The sequence below is a fragment of the Peromyscus leucopus genome, chromosome 1, assembly GCF_004664715.2.
Source record: "Peromyscus leucopus breed LL Stock chromosome 1, UCI_PerLeu_2.1, whole genome shotgun sequence".
Lineage (NCBI taxonomy): Eukaryota > Metazoa > Chordata > Mammalia > Rodentia > Cricetidae > Peromyscus > Peromyscus leucopus.
Genome location: NC_051063.1, coordinates 96,667,843 through 96,685,385, shown reverse-complemented (window position 1 = coordinate 96,685,385; position 17,543 = coordinate 96,667,843). Strand labels below are relative to the sequence as shown.

At 41.2% G+C, this 17,543-nt stretch overlaps 2 pseudogenes; both read left to right on the top strand.

The window, feature by feature from the left end:
* Window positions 1-796: 796 nt before the first annotated feature.
* LOC114688033 lies at window positions 797-1,742 on the top strand (annotated as a pseudogene).
* A 4,844-nt stretch (window positions 1,743-6,586) lies between these two features.
* On the top strand, window positions 6,587-17,387 carry LOC114688031 (annotated as a pseudogene).
* Window positions 17,388-17,543: the final 156 nt, after the last annotated feature.

Sequence of the window (17,543 nt, the reverse complement as noted above, 5' to 3'; positions counted from 1 at the left end):
TCCTCCTATTATAATTTTAGTTCTCCCAGTTCTTGTAAAAATTTTATCTCTCACTATAAAAACTGGCCTTAAGGTAATTATGTAGCTGACAGACTTGACGACCCACATCCCAAACCATGGACCTTCTGTTTGAAAACCTGACTTGCTGTCTCTTTCCAAATTATCATGTGCTCCTCACTTTATTGTCACTCTTCACACATAGTATAATGAGAGCAGACAGAGTTCACTCTGCCTGGAGCTCATGTCCTCATTCTAGTGCTTCTTATGGAATGTTAATTACTTAACATTTACAAATCACACATCTTATCAACCATAACATTGAATTACTGTTCTACGGAAATGACAGTAGAGTACTATATAATGTATTAAATCCAGTACAGGTGATTTGGAAAGGATACTTAAAGGTCAGAAATTACTGAAGACTTCATTACATAATATTGTGTTTGTAAAGCTTAATTCTTTCTTGTAACTATGATCCTGATTTGTTATTTTCAAAAGTCTCATGGTTTACACGTTTAGTTTTAAATACACTTAGGTATGTTTTATTATATACATAAATGTAAGGTAAAGGCACATTGAAGGAATTTTCTAGCATTTAATTTTGAAATTTATTAAATAATCAATGTACATGAATATACAAACACTGGGAGTCCAAGAAAATACTTCAAATCTATGTTTTGAAGGACATATTTGTTTGTAGTATCTATGTGTTACTGAAAATACAACCACATATTTATAAATCTCTTCTTGTAATGTCTCCATCACAGTCTTGATCTGGCAGCAGCTACACTGTCCCATGGCTTTTCTGGAGGATGGGAACCACACTGCAGTAACAGAGTTCATTTAATTGGGCTTAACAGATGACCCGATCCTTAGAATCATCTTCTTCACCATCATCCTGTGCGTCTACCTGGTGACTGTGTATGGGAACCTCAGCACCATCCTCCTCATCAGAGTCTCTTCTCACCTACATCATCCCATGTACTTTTTTCTCAGCCACTTGGCTTCTGTTGACATAGGCATCTCATCTTCTGTCACACCCAATATGCTTGTCAACCTCCTGGTGAAGAGAAGTACCATTACCTACCTTGGATGTGCCATTCAGCTTGGCTCAGCTGCTTTCTTTGGATCAACTGAGTCCTTCATTCTGGCCACCATGGCTTATGATCGTTTTATAGCATTCTACAACCCACTGTTTTATTCAACCAAAATGTCCACACAAGTCTGTGTCCAGTTGCTTGTAGGATCCTATGTTGGTGGTTTTCTTAAGGCGCCCTCCTTCACCATTTCCTTCTTTTCTTTTCTCTTCTGTGGACCAAATAGAATCAATCACCTTTTCTGTGATTTTGTTCCTTTAGTTGAACTCTCCTGTTCTGATGATAGTGTCCTCATAGTTCTTGATTTCATTTTCTGCTGGCTTCATCATTTTGATCACAGTGTTTGTCATAGCCATTTCCTACACCTACATCCTCATCACCATCCTGAAGATGCGCTCCACTAAGGGTCGCCAGAAAGCCTTCTCCACCTGCACATCCCACCTCACTGTAGTCACTCTCTTCTATGGGAACATCACATTCATCTATGTGATGCCCAAGTCCAGCTACTCCACTGACCTGAAGAAGGTGTTATCTGTGTTCTACATGGTGGTGATCCCCGTGTTGAACCCCCTTATCTACAACCTCAGGAATAATGAGATTAAGGGCTCTCTGAAGAGACAGCTTGGTAAGAAAACATTTTCCTAGAGATTTCTCTGATCTGTTATTTTGTCACATGCTATGTTGTAATGATATACCATAGATATAGTATTAAAAGGAAACTGGTTGAATCTTTGGTATACTATCATGTCATCTGCAAATAGGGAAAGCTTGACTTCTTCCTTTCCAACTAGTATCCCCTTAATCTCCTTATGTTGTCTTATTGCTCTGGCTAGAACTTCAAGTACTATATTGAATAAGTATGGGGAGAGTGGACAGCCTTGCCTCATTCCTGATTTTAGTGGAATTGCTTTGAGTTTCTCTCCATTTAATTTGATGTTGGCTGTTGGTTTGCTGTAAATTGACTTTATTATGTTTAGGTATGTTCCCTGTATTTCTGATCACTCCAAGACCTTTATCATGAAGGGGTGCTGACCTACTCTAGTGATGGGATGGCCAAACACCCTAATTGTTGTGCTAGAAACCCCATCCAATGACTGAGGGATCTGGATGCAGAGATCCACGGCTAGGCCCTGGTGGAGCTTCGGGAGTCCAATTAGCAAGAAAGAGGAGGGTTTATATGAGTGAGAATTGTTGAGACCAAGGTTGGATAAAGCACAGGGACAAATAGCCAAATGAATGGAAACACATGAACTATGAACCAATGGCTGAGGGGTCCCCAACTGGATCAGGCCCTCTGAATGGGTGAGACAGTTGATTGGCTTGATCTGTTTGGGAGGCATTCCAGGCAGTGGAACGGGTCTCTGTGCTCATTGCATGAGTTGGCATGTTTGAAACCTGGGGCTTATGCAGGGTCGCTTGGCTCAGCCTGGGAGGAGGGGACTGGACCTGCCTGGACTGAGTCTACCAGGTTGATCTCAGTCCTCTGGGGAGGCTTTGCCCTGGAGGAAATGGGAATGGGGGGTGAGCTGGGGGAAAGGGGAGGGAGGAGGGAGGGAGAGAACAAGGGAATCCATGGCTGATATGTAGAACTGAATTGTATTGTAAAATAAAATTTAAAAAAAAGATACATCAGTCAATTCATCAAAAAGAAAAAAAAGGAAAGTGGGTATTGATAGTTGAAATATGTGTTATGGAATATAACCAGACTTGAAGTTTGGTAGTAAATGTACAGGTTAAGTATTCATACATCAGAAGGTAAATCACATGTTCATAATAAGTTACATATTTCGTGTATAATCAAAAATATTTCCAAAAAAGATGCTGAAATTATTTTTCAATTGTATTCATATTTTAAAGTAATTCCATGCTACATAGAAATTGCTGAGTCCGTAATTTTTTAAGTCTGTTTCTATTTTCAATAACAGTTACCCTTAATTGTATATAGTAAATATAGTTAGAATAAACACATTTAGAGAGAAAATTAAGGGGGTACAGCAAACAGTAAAATTGTTAGAGGTGTTTTTATTGCAGTAGAATCATGTATTTTGATGTGACTTTCACACTCATAGGTATTGGGTATGTGTTCCAGTCCTCTGATGCCAAAATTAAGAGGAGTGTCCCATAACAGGGTGAGATATTGCTGGCTAATAAGCTGGCCTAAGAAATACTTTTTTTTTTTAATTTTGAGAGTAGAATCCAGAGACTGGCAGAATCAATGTGATCTAACTGTAAACCATAGCACCAGCTATCCTGAGAATCTTTCTTCATCTCTATAAGATAATAACGACCATATTTATTTTTCTCCCCCAACTTATTCCCTTGCAAGGACCCCATTACTGAATCAGTTGATTTCTGTAGGAACATAAGAGTATCTTCTCTCTCCCCTTCTCTGTTGTTCTACATTACCAGAAAGTTTGTAGATTTAGCACCAATATTGATCTGCTACTATTCATGACCAGTGTCTCTACTTCAGGCTGACCTCTTTTACAATAAAGGTGCCAATAAGATGTCTAATTTACTGTGTCACCTTGATTGTGATGTGGTGCCCAGATGCTTGCCACAATACCAGTGCATGTACAATTTGGATTGCATGGGGAGGTAATTAGTATCTACCAATCACTGAATAAAGAAGGTTATTTCTCAATGTGAACAGTTTTTTCTGTAATAAACTACATCATCTACTCACTGTGTTGATTCAGAAGCCTGAGAGTAATTTATCTCTCTCTTCTGTCTGCACACCTACAGTAGAACAAAGGCTTTGCACATTCTGGTCAGCATGATCCTACCACTCCTCTGCATCTTTACTGACCAAATATTCAAACTGACCCTTTACACATTTACTTTATAATAAATTGAGCCATTAAGAGTTTTAATATTATCTGTGCACCTGACTAGGATGTGGTGACCACATGATTGGTTCAACATGAGCATTTACTATTCTTTAACTAAAACATAGAATTCGTCAAAATCTTGATGATCCTGGTCCAATCATCCAAAAGCCTTTATGACTGAGGTCTTCAAGAGGACTTTTGACCATATTCTGTCTTTAGGCCCTAAGATAATATAATCTCTCTCTCTCTCTCTCTCTCTCTCTCTCTCTCTCTCTCTCTCTCTCTCTCTCTCTCTCTCTCTCTCTTGTATTTTTGGTGCTACATCTTTACAGCTCCCACTCTACCTCTCTTTATTTGTCTATGTATGTAAATTTCAGGCACAATTATGTCAAATATTTCTTGAGACATTTTTTAAATGTGTGTAATTTGAGTGTAATTATGTGTGTTTGTGTGTGTATGTGAGTGTGTGTGTGTGTTCTCTTTATATGGGAAAGCCTACTGCTACCCTAAAAAGCTTTCCTCTTCTGTCATTACTTTCTTCCAATTAATTCTCCATGCATCAGCCATAGTCACAAGACTAAAGAAATTATTTTCTCTCTTAAAGCCTCCTCCAATGATCTACATATGTGCTATTTCTTTTACATTGCTTAACTGCCATATTGGTGTTTATACCAATCATCAGCTAGATAGGACCTAGAATCTTCTATGAGGTAAACTTCTGAGCATATCTATGAAGGAGTTTCTAGATTGGGTAAGTTGAGATGGAAGACACAATCCAAATATTAGACACTATTCCAGAGCCCACAGTAAGGTGACTACAGTAACATAGTGTGTCTTAATACATAGTCTACTGCTTGTCACAAATCATGGCTTGTTTTCCCACAACACTAGTTGTTTAATTTAGGTCCTTAAAATGTCTTTCTGTTTCTCTGGACTTTAATTTCCACATACCTATAGGAATTCTGTAAATTTAAATAAATAATAAGCCTCCTCAATGAATGAAAAAAGTTAATTCAAGAGAAAAGACACTTTATCTGAAATCATTGGTTTTGCTGGTTGTGGATTTGTTACTGAACATGTAAACAGTCTCTACAGACTAAAGAAAAGGTAATGGTCATAAACATTTGCTATCTTTTAAGGCTTGCTCCTCAAGAAGGGGAATGATTAGATTTGTAGAAATCTCCAAACCAAGGAGACTGTTTTAACCCATTTCTCTTAGTAAGTTCCTTCCATCCTAAATATGGAGACTTCCACCTCTGAATTGCCATGCTCAACTGTATTTGGCTAATCTTCTGTATAAAAGAATAGGAAAGTTGGAATAAACACTTTTGGTGCTCATTATTTTTTTAAACTATTAGGATTATTACAAAGGGAAGGTGATGAACTTCTTGGGTACCTCAGAACTAGAGGGATAACACAGCAGTGAGTCTCTTGAGTTTCATGTTTTCATTTACTGAAGATAATGTGTAGCTTCCACCAGAACTCCAGACAGTCACAGACAAGAAGCTGTAAGCCTGAGCTTCCTAAGGAAGTAACAGTTAAACATTGGCCTTGGTCCAACAGAAGCTCCTTGGGCAACATTTGCCATAAATCATACAAACACAACTGAAGAAGTAATACCTTCCCACTCTCTCCACTTTCAGTGGTTCTATGGGGTAGAGAGCTGATTCACCCTATTGTTGTAGGTACTATTTTAAGATATGTTACATTTTTTATGCTGTGGAACATTTGTTTAATGATGCAAAGATATGTTGCATTCTTTTATGTTGCATTTGTTTAACTCTGTGAAGCTGTACTACTTTGCCTGTCTAAAACATCTGATTAGTCTAATAAAGAGCCGAACAGCCAATAGTGAAGCAGGAGATAAGATAGACAGGGCTGGAAGGCAGAGAGAATAAATAGGAGGAAAAATCTGGAAGGAAATGAAGAAATGAGGAAAGAAGGGGCCAGCCACCCAGCTACCCAGCCAAACACAGAACAAGAAGGAAAGAAAAGAAACACAGAAATAGAGAAAGGTAAAATCCCAGAGGTAAAAGGTAGATGGGATAATTTAAGCTAAGAAAAGCTGGCTAGAAATAAGCCAATCTAGCCGGGCAGTGGTGGCGCATGCCTTTAATCCCAGCACTTGGGAGGCAGAGCCAGGTGGATCTCTATGAGTTTGAGGCCAGCCTGGGCTACCAAGTGAGTTCCAGGAAAGGTGCAAAGCTACACAGAGAAACCCTGTCTCGAAAAACCAAAGAAGGAAAGAAAGAAAGAAAGAAAGAAAGAAAGAAAGAAAGAAAGAAAGGAAGGAAGGAAGGAAGGAAGGAAGGAAGGAAGGAAGGAAGGAAGGAAGGAAGAAAGACGCCAATCTAGATAATTTAAGTTAAAAGCTGGGGCTAGACACAGGCCAAGCTAAGGCTGAGCACCCAAAAGTAAGAATAAGACTCCATGTGTGATTTATTAGGGAGCTACGTGGCGGGCCCTCCAAAAAGCAAAAGGAGTAAAAACAACTGGCTAAACCCTATTCTCCTTTCTGCTTTCTCTGCCTGGGCCTGCAATTATACTGGGGAAATGAGCCCCCCTGTCATCCTGAATCCTAGTACGATGGTGTGTTGTTTAGTTGGGGTTTTTTTGATTTTGTTTTTGTTGTTTTTTTTTTTTTTTTTTTTTGGCAACATGAAACCAGTTATAGTTATCTTGGAAGAAGAGACAGCAGTTGAAAAAATGTTTCCATCAAAATGGCCTGTGGGTATTTCTGTAAGGCATTTCTTGCTTAATGATTGATGTGGAAAAGCCCAGCTCACTGTGGTTGATGCCACTCCGGGACAGGTGGTCAAGTGTAGTATAAGAAGGCAGGCTGAGCAAGCTTGAAAAGTAATCCAGTAAGCACTATTCATCTATGACCTTGCTTCAGTTCAGCTCCCAGGTTCCATCTTTGAGTTCCTACTTCAGTGATTAACTGTGACATGAAAGTATAAGCCAAATAAATCCTTTCCTATCTGAGTTAGTTTTTGGTCAGTGTGTTACCACAGCAACTGTTGCTACAAAAAGAGAGAACAATGACAGCATGATGATGAACCAGCAGTAAAAGAAATTCTGTGTGAAACATCCCAACATTGATGGAAAAAATGAAAACCAATAATCTGTAACACAGTAAACAGGTGGAGCAGTACAGTTAATAACATTCAATAGAAAACTAAGATAAAACAGAGGCCAACCCTGTGATTAACCTCCAGGTCCTTGTAGTTATGGAGGCTGTGTATAACTTTTGATTAATGAAACCCAAAGCAAGCCATATTCAGGTTAAACTTTTGAAATTAAAGACAAAGATATATTGAGGTAGCCAAAGACAAAGGACTTATCGTTTAGAGAGTAAAATTAGTCTAAAATGTGGTTTCTCTGGGACAAGGGGCTGGGGGATGGGATTGGGAAGATAGGAGGGAGGAGAAACTACAGCTGGGATGTAAAATAACTTTAAAAATAAAGAAGATGGTTTCTAATCTGATAATCAAGTCAAAATGAGGGATATAGCATTTTCCTTTCCTTTGTTACTCTTTAGTTGTTTTATTCTTATAGATCTCGCTCTCGCTCTCGCTCTCGCTCTTGCTCTCGCTCTCCCTCCGTGTGTGTGTGTGTGTGTGTGTGTGTGTGTGTGTGTGTGTTGTGTGTGTGTGTGTCTGTGTCTGTGTCTGTGTCTGTGCATATATAGGGTTGGATGTACAACACATGTAGATGTCAGAGGACAATATTCCAGGAGACTGTTCTCTTTCCAACTTGTTTTGAGTCACAGTTGCTCTTACTTTTTGCCCATTGTATACATCATCCAGGTTAGCTGGAATCAAGCTTCCAGGAAATCCTCTACTCTCTGCTCTCATTTCATCACAGAAGCACTGGAAATACAGATGTACACTATTACAATAAGCCGTTGATGTGGGTTTGGAGGAGTGAGATTGAATTCTCAGATTTGAGTGGCAAGCACTTTTACCTACTGAGCAATCTAAGGATCCATGATCTCTTCAGTACTAGTAAAAAGTTGTATTGTCACACCATGGATTTTCTCTCCATGGCAACCTTTCCCCAAAGTTGAATATCCTCATTTTAATATCTTTTTCTCCCTATTCTTCCTAGCTCAGTAAGAGAGCCTGGAGAGATGGCTCACTATGTGTACATTTTTGAAAAACAAATGATTCATCCCAGTACTGTCACAAATATACATCAGATATACAAGTATAATGACATGGGTTATAGGTAAAAAAAGGAAACAATGTCACTGTAAACATTAATTAAAGAAAAATAGGAGTTGCCAAATGAATATTTGACAATGTAGAGCTCAAAACAAAGAAGAATAGGTAAATATATAGAAAAGTGTTATATAATGATAAAGCTTTTGAATGGCAAAACTAAGAGATGGAGAAGACATTATATGTTACCAAAGATGAAGGAAAGAATTGGGAAGGGAGGGAGATCCCTATCATTATAACTGACAGCATGAGCAATCCTCATGGTGGTGGGTATGGTCTGTGTCTAGACTGTACCTCTATTCTGTGTCACTATATTTGTTGTGACATTGCCCTAGATGTGGAGAAATGCAACCAAGTACACATAATATCTCTGTGGTATTATCTCCCACGATTGCATGTAAACTTCCTACTAATTAAAATGTAAAACTAAATTAAAAAATAAAGATGGTATCATGTACAGACATGAAAAGCACTTTTCCCCCAGAAAGCATTCAAGTTTGAGCTAAAAGTCTTTCCACTGCACTGTAGGCTTGTTTGCTCCTGACATTTCCAATACTGTTAGAGGAATGTTTATCAATCCATGAAGTTTTCATCTAAAAAGTTGATGCATGCAAGGCTTAGTTGATAGGTGCTAGTAGATAACACATATTTAATATGAACCTGTGTGTCCACAATTTTGGGTCCAGATGGGTTTTCAGTAGAATTTTAACAAGCAAGATAGCTACTCAAGGGGTCATTTCCCATAAGACACCATTTCTCATAAAACACAGCCTTGCTTTACATTGGCAGGTTCTCTGTTATTTGTCCTTAAGGAATAGACACTAACAGGAAATAACTTTCTTTTTCTGTTAATATAGGGATGTTTATTTCTCATTTTTATGATAGAAATTATAAACATGTTTTTAAAAGACATTGATAATTAGTTCCACATTTGTGTGTTTATATTATAAACTCATGACATTATGTATACTATCTTAGTCAAATTAAGAATATCATGTGGTGGCATGTTTTAAAATAAAGCAATTATGAGTGTTGTATAGTGCATGTCACTTATCTAGGGTTTCATAAATTGTCAGTGACAAAGTCAGACCCTTATCCCTGGCTTGCATGGCTAAACCAGTCATGGTATTTCTGTATAATATGTTTCATCCATGCCATACAATGCTCAGTTCAGCTTTGATACTGTTATAGTCATACATTTTCTGTAAAAGGTTAAATTTCACTAGTAAATTTCACAACTCTGCCCTGTACAAGAAAAGCAATACAATGGAGTTCAGATATATGAAAGTACACTGTTAATAATGCGTGGTGTGTGTGTGTGTGTGTGTGTGTGTGTGTGTGTGTGTGTGTGTGTGTGCATATAAACATGTAGTCTTCCTGACACTGAATGCTTGGGGGAAATTAGTTGTTCCGTTATAGAATATTAGTTGAAGATGCGTTATGTGATGGAATATTTGTTTAATGATGCAAAGTTGTGTTGCATTCTTTTATGTTGCATTTGTTTAACTCTGCAAAGCTGTGTTACTTTGCCTGTCTAAAACACCTGACTGGTCTAATAAAGAGCTGAACAGCCAATAGCAAGGCAGGAGAAAAGATAGGCAGGACTGGCAGGCAGGGAAAATAAATAGAAGAAAGTGAAAGGAGAAGAGGAGGACTCCAGCGGCCAGCCACCCAGACATAGAATAAGAAGTAAGGAAAGGGACATAGAAAAGTAAAAGCCCAGAGACAAAAGATAGACAGGATAATTTAAGAAAAGCTGTCTAGAAATAACCCAAGCTAAGGCTGGGCATTCATAAAAAATAAGTCTCTTTATGGTTATTTGGGAGCTGGGTGGTGGGTCCCCCAAAGAGTAAAGAATAAAAAAAAATAACAAATACTTTGTTCTATTTCAGTTCTTCTTTATTCCTCATTGGAATATAAACTAATATGAAGCACAAATGATATGTTCGTTACAAAAAATAAGTACTAAGTTTTAGTGTCCATGCATTAATTGATACTTACTACTTTGGATTTATGTGAGGTAGTACATGAAATTATTTCTCCTGAAAATTATACATAGTATATGTATTTATGTCATTTATATTATATAGCTGCTGTATATATAATAGATTGCAATACTGTATTCTATTCTAACAGCTGTCAAGTTTTCTTTCGAGGCAGTGTTCTTGACATATATGGGACCTGGTGAATACATAACAGAGTTCATTCTTTTGGAGTAACAGAGTCTGTGCCACTTTATTTGTTCTGTTTCTAATAATCTACTCTGTCATCTTACTGGTCAATGTGAGCATAATCACGTAATCATGCTGAGCAGAAGCAACCCTAACTTCACACCCCCATGTACCTTTTCCTCAAACATTGTAGACATTGGTTACTCCTCATCAGTCACAACTTTCATGTGGAGGGGCTTTCTCAGGGAGGAAATAATCATCACTGTGTCTGGATGTGTGACCTAACTCTGTCTTGTGATATTTGGGTCAGCCAAGTACTTCCTGCTGGATGCCATGGCTTATGACTGCTATGTAACCATCTGCTCACCTCTGCTCTAATCCACACAGATGTCCTACATAGTCCGAATCCTTCTAATGGGACCTTTCTACCTAAGTGGATGTGTGAATGCTTGGATATTTACTGGTTGTTCCATAAATCTGTCCTTCTGTGGACCAAATAAAGTTAATCATATTTTTTGTGACTATTTACCATTTTCAAAGCTTTCTTTTTCTCATGACTTCTCTTCTGAAGTCATTGAAGCAATCACTCCAGGCTCCATCATTGTGGTCACTGTGTTTATCATTGCTCTGTCTTATGTCTACATCCTCGTCACCATTCTGAAGATGCATTCAACTGAGGGCTACCAGAAGGCCTTCTCCACCTGTACCTTCCATCTCATTGTAGCCACTCTGTTCTATGGGACCACTACATTCATTTATGTGTGTGGGAGCCCACAAGTACTCCAGCTTGTAGCTTGTTTCCATCTTGACTCAAGGTCAGAGAGTTCAAGCTTGTCTTTGCCTGAATAACAGGTGGCCAAAGCCATGGTTACCAGATCTCTTGCTCCCCAAGGCTGTCTAACAGGATGCTTTGCCTTAAGGCATGATTACTAGATGTTTTGAGAATTAAGGAGGTGTTTATGCTTGTCTGTACTTTGAGCCATGGTGTCCTTGATGGGGGGGGTCTTTTTGTCTCCCATGCTTTTGGTATAAAAAGGCTGTGAGTAATAAACTCAGGGCTTCTGTGGCACTGACTGAGAGCCGTCCCGAAGCTGTTCTGTGTCTCTCTTTTATTTTATGTTTATCTCTTTTTTCCTTAATCCTCACTCCCCTATTCAGGACTGTTTGATAGGTTGGCAGGACCAGATAGTTGGCTCCTGAACAGTTGACCTAAATTTAGGGGATCCAATGAAGGCCACTGTAAGTTGAAGGGAGTGCTCAGATTAATGTCAAAAGTGGAAGTGTGATGATTAACTTGGGAGTAAATTGTAAATATAGAGCAAATAGTAGACAGCTGTTTAAAGATATTTTAAAAGCCGGAAGAGCAAAAGTTAGGGCAACAGCAGGTAACTAATTTGTGAAGATTTGAATTTGTGATTTTTTTTTTTAGGTCTGAGAAATAGTTTGAAAATGTGAATGTCTGGGTATGTTGTGTGGGTTTGAATGAGTGATGGAGTGAATCTGAGTGAGTGATCTAGATATGCTAAGGATGCAGGCCTAAGTTAGGTCTAAAGTTGTGATATAAGTAAGTCATAAAGGTCTTGTGAGGTCTGAGGAAATATAGGCTTAAGGTATAAGAATGTGTGAAGGCTTAAAAGAAAGTAACTTAGGGTAGATCAGGTGTGCCCTCCATTTCCCTGAGCATGAGACCTTGGACGCAGACACAAGGAGGAGAACAAGAAAGCAGCATCTGGGCCAAGCACCCACCTCGAACCCAGCAGTCTGAGAATGAGTAGCTGCTTCAGAATCCAGCAGCAGCAGCAACAGCAGCTACCTCGGCCTAGCATTGCTGAGACCCACCAGGCATCATCAAGTCACCAGCAGCCAGTGCCAAGAGAACCAGGTCAAATAGCAGGGGTCTGTGCACACCTTTTGCCATGAAGGAGCTGTGGCAGAGAGAATGCAGCCAGCTGGGGTGTTTGTGAGAGCTGGACTAGCATGGCTGGAGGCTGTGCTCTGCAACCTTGAGGAGCCCTGTAGCTGGAGGAGACCAGGGACAGGAGACAGCAGCAATGGCAGAGCATGGTCCTAGCAGCTGCTCTGGGCGAGGCCAACTGACCTGAGCCACAGAACTGAGGGGCTGCCTCTGTTCATCCACGGAGCAGCAGATGAGTCTGCAGAGGATGCAGGGCCATGGATACAGCAGGTAATAGAACCTGGGTGTGGCAGCTGCAGCTGCATTTCTTCTGGAACCTGGGGTCCTGAATGGAGAGGATCAAGGAGATGCCAAGCAGCAGCTCATAACAGTGGGGCAGCCACTTGAGCCGCAGCTGCTGGAGAGGACAGTTGAGAGCCTTCAGTCCCCAGGACACCTGGGCCCTGGGTAGGCAAGCTGGCATTGGAAGCAGGTAACAGAGCTCACCTCTCCACTTCACCTTAAATTCATTACCACACATGCATGCATTTTTGGATAAACCCAAAACTGAAAACCACAATGCTCATGGTACTTGGAATGGTTTGCGTTATGGCTTGAGCAGCATACAAGGACTGCAGGGCAGCTGGCAAACCAGACCCTGATCTTCAGTGGAAAACATTAAGACTGGTATCAGAACGGGCTTTTTGAAAATATATGTGTAACTTTTCAGACCTCAGAAATGGGATGGGCAGGAGGGGTTCAATAGCAATAGGCATTTTGATTTCACCTACATAGATCTTCTTTATCAACTGTGGTGACTCAGGAATTATTCTATGTAAGAATGGAGAGGTCTGTTTTTCTACCCAGCTTCAAAAACAGGAGTACCTTATCCCCAGGCACCACATCAAACCCTCTTTATTTTAATTTTTTTAAACGTACTGATGAGTAAGAGTAAGATAAAGGTTTTGCTGCTGGCATCTGTTACTCAAGGACTAGACAGTTCAAATGTAGCTTTGGATTGGATGTAAGTTTGTGAGAATTGTAATTTAACCAATTGTGTGTCCATTGTTAATAATCATACTAGAATTATGGCATTAACCAATTAATGTTAGTGAACCATGCTATGATGACAAAGGGTTTCAGGTTCTGCAGGAAATTTCAAAGACCTAGAGTAGACATTCCAGAATGGCTGGGTTGGTAATTGCCAGAATTGCTGCCCTAATTTCCTTAATAGTTACCACCACTACCGCTGCAGTAGCATTGTCAGTCTATGCAGACTGCAGGGTGTGTGAATCAAGTGTCTCAAAATGTATCTGTGACCCTGTGAAATCAGGAAGATATTGATGGAGCATAAGCTGAATGTTTTATTTGAAGTAGTATGGTTGCTAGGGATAAGTTTTTGCACCACAATAGGCCTCTCCACCAACGCAGCAATCCAAATCAGATAGAATTAGACAGAATTGAAAAAGCCCAGGTTTAATGGGTAAAGCATTCCCTGGTGATTCTCCAGCACCCCCACCCTGCCCCCAGAGGAGATTGGAACAAGAGACTGGGAAAACATGAGTCTGTTTTCTGGGATGCAACTTAAATACCCTGTGGGAGTGCTCTTAAGTCTCTCTGGGGGAGAGTTTAGTGGGCTTTGAAGGGGTGGGTTTGGGGAAAGAGATGGGGGAGTGGAGTTGAGGTAGATCATTCCAGACTCTTTGGGTATATGGATGCTAGGGTGCCAGGGGCTGAAGTGAAGCTCCCACCCAAACATTCCAGACTCTTTGGGTATAGGGGTGCCAGTTCAAGTCTGGTTACTTCCTGCAGGCATAGAATGACATGAGGAAGCGGGGAGTTGTGAGTTGGTGGTTTCACATTCAGCAAGAGGTGTGAGTGGAGGAGCATCTGGTTGTCATCCTGGAGACCTCAGGCATCTGTTTCTTGAGGAAGCAGAGAACGCAAGTTTCTAGAAAAAAAATAGATTATTAACATCTGCCCTAGTTGTACTGTAAAGATGAATACATAGGGCAAAAGAGCAGATAGGCCCTTCATTGGGAAATCTTGAAAAACTGGAGGGTGGAGGGTCCCAGCTGCTGGGCAGACCATGTATCATGAATAGGTGCCCACTTGAGCCTAGAGAGATACTCAGCATGGGTATCCCAGGAGCTTGGCAGCCAAAGTGGTGGTGAGGATCATAGTATAAGGTCCTGTCCATCAGGGCTCAAGAGACTTAGGAGCTAGCTGTTTGAGGAGTACTCTGTCCCCTGGGGAGACTGGGGCAGGCTCAGGGGCAGTTGGGTTCATTGGTGTGGGGGCAGGGAGATAGATGTCAACATGTGAATGGAGAAGGGATCTCAGAAGAGAGATGTAGGAGAGGTACCCAGCCAGTGGGGGAGTTTGGGTTAGGAGGTGGTGATTGAGGATGAAGGGCCTTTCATAAAGGAACTCAGGCCTGTAGTGGAACATGGGGTGGCCCAGAGACAGGTAAGGATAATGGGGAGAAGAGAGGTCCAACATAACCTGAATTCATTGGAGATCTTGGTGAGTTGTTTGATGAGTCCATTGGCCTTTTCAACATTTCCCAAGGATTGTGGGTGATAGGGAATGTGGAGCTTTCAGGAGATGTCTGATACGGGCTCCATGACATTGCCAATCCTTGCCAGGTTGGTGTCCTCAAAGCTGGTGCAGAGGCTGTCATATCTGGAGGGCCCCCTGTGAATGGACCTGTGAAATACTCAGGAGAGTGTGTTGGCCAAGGTGAGTGTGGCTCCAAAGCAGCTGAGAATATCATGACCAAGCAGAGGTACAGGGCAAGCAGATATGACTAGAAAAAGGTGTGAGAAAAAATCTCCCTGCAAGAATGCAGGGAAGTGTCAGGATGTTAAGTGGGAAGGAAGGGATCCTGTCCACCCCCATGACAGAAATTGGGGAGGGAACTATAGGACTGAGTGAGATGTCAAAACAGAATAGGTAGCTCCCATGTCCAAAAGAAAGTCAGTAGACTTACTCGCTACCTGCAGCATCACCCTAGGCTCAAACAGGGCAATGGGAGTCACCAAGTCTAGGCTGTATCAGTCCTCCACCAGGCTTAGGAGTTCAAAGACAGGAAGAGTCTCAGATGCCAGTGTTGGTGAGCCTGGATATCTGTGGCATGGCATAGAGGAGGAGCCCACATGGGGCATTCCAATCTCCAGTGCCCAGGCATCACCAGACAGGGCATGTCCTCCTGGGCAGCTTGGGGTCAGGGCAATATCATGACCAGTGGCCCTGCTTGCCCCATTTGAAGCAGGTTTTTAGCAGAGTTGACTTGGGCTGAGCCCCAGTGGGATGGAGTCTCATGGTCAACTTCCCTTGTCCCTCTTGTGGGGGCCCTGGTGGCCTCAGAGCAGCTGCTAAGGCTTGGGCTTGGAGCATATTTTGTTGTAGCCTTGTCTATCGGGATGACTCAGCTGTCATCAAAAACTTTAAAAGCCATTTTCATCAATTCCTGTAGGGGAGTTTGGGCATCCTCCTCAGCCTTCTTAAATCCTTTTCTAATATCTGGCACTGACTGAGATATGAAACTGGTGGCAAGGACCATGGCTCCCGCTGGGGAGGCTGGGTCAAGACGAGTATATTGAACCATCGTCTCTTGTAACCAGTTTAGATAAATAGCCAGGTTTTCACCAGCTAGGTGTGTAATCTCTCTCTCAGGACTTATCAAAATTAACAACTTTGAGACCATTTCCATATCTTGAAGGAGTCAACAAACCAGGAGGTCTCTTCTCTGGAGACTTGAACAATTACATCAGCTCCAGCTTCCTCTCGGAGAGGGCAGAGGAGGGCAGGAGTCTGGCAAAACTTAGTATGAGAAGAAACTGGGAAAATTCAGGGGCATTAGGCCAGTATCTAAAAGGGAACCTGGATGTAGGTTGAGGCATTGGGAGACAGAGGGTAGCAGTGGGGGGAGGGGAGGCCAGGAAGTAGGATGGATTTTGTCTTTGATTTGTGGCCCCATAGGAGGGGGTTCGGTAGTTAGAGTTTGGGGGAAGTGGGGGAGGGGCCAGTGTCCCTGGCAGCATGGTCAGAGTGGAATTGTCAAGATCCCAGTTCCCATATGGGCAGAAATTTGGAGGCACTATGACCCTAGCCAACAAGACCAGTGCCGTGGGACTTTGGCCTCTGTAGGGAAGGTGGAAATGCAGAACTCAAAAACCACCAACAAAAAATTTTAAGATAGCAGAGTATGGAAAATTATAAGGTTTTCTCAGGAGGCCACCTTGACTGGTCATCAAGCATGTACTGTGGTTAGACCTTAGTACTCAGAGAAATCAAGCTATTAGGACAGATGGTATCAGATGACCCCAATTTGAATAGATATTGTAAAAGACATTGCAGGGGCGTTTGGGAATCAGGCTTTGAATGGCAAGTGTCCATTTCACAAGTCTATCCCAGAGACCCAAAGCCTAGCACAATGCATCTACTGTGGTAGGTCTTGGGTCAAAAAACAGGGGTGTGGGAAATTCCCTTCAACAGAAAGTCTTCTGGAGAATAGGTCCCATGGAACAAAGGCAGCCCATTGCTCTGAAATGGGTCAGAGGCATAGTCATCTGAGGAGTCCAGAGGATCTTTTAAAAAATAAATAAAAAGGGGGTAATTGTGAGAGCCCACAATGACTCCAGCTTGTGGCTTGTTTTCCTCTTGACTCAAGGTCAAAGAGTTCAATCTAGCCTTTGCTCTTTAGGCCGGAATAACAAGATGATCGGTCAAAGGTGTGGTTACTAGATGTCTTGCTTCCCAAGGCTATATAACAGGATGCTTTTCTGTAAGGCATGATTACTAGATGTTTTGAGAATTAAGGAGATGTTTATGCTTATCTGTACCTTGAACCATGGTATCCTTGAGTGGGGGAGGTCTTTTTACCTCAGGGCTTCTGCAGTACTGACTGAGAGCCCTCCTGAAGCTATTCTGTGTCCCTGTCTTTTCTTTCATGTCTCTATTTTTCGTATCTGTTTTTTCTCAGTCCTCACTCCCCTATTTAGGTTGGATAGGGCCTGGCATATGTGAAGCCCAAGTCCATTTACTCCACAGATCAGAAAGTGATGGTGTCTGTGTTCTAAACAATGATGATCCCTATGTTAAATTCCCTCCTCTAAAGCATCAGAAACAAGGGTGTTAAAGAGGCCATGAAAAACATATGGCTATAAATATCTGGCATTTTAAACAGTGTCATGAGCCCTGATATTACAGGTGAATGGACAGTACAGTATGCAACTATACAGTTATATTTATGGTATTTTAGACATAAACTTTATAGTCTATCAAGAATGTCCTCATTGCAAAGAAATAGCTTTACTAAAATG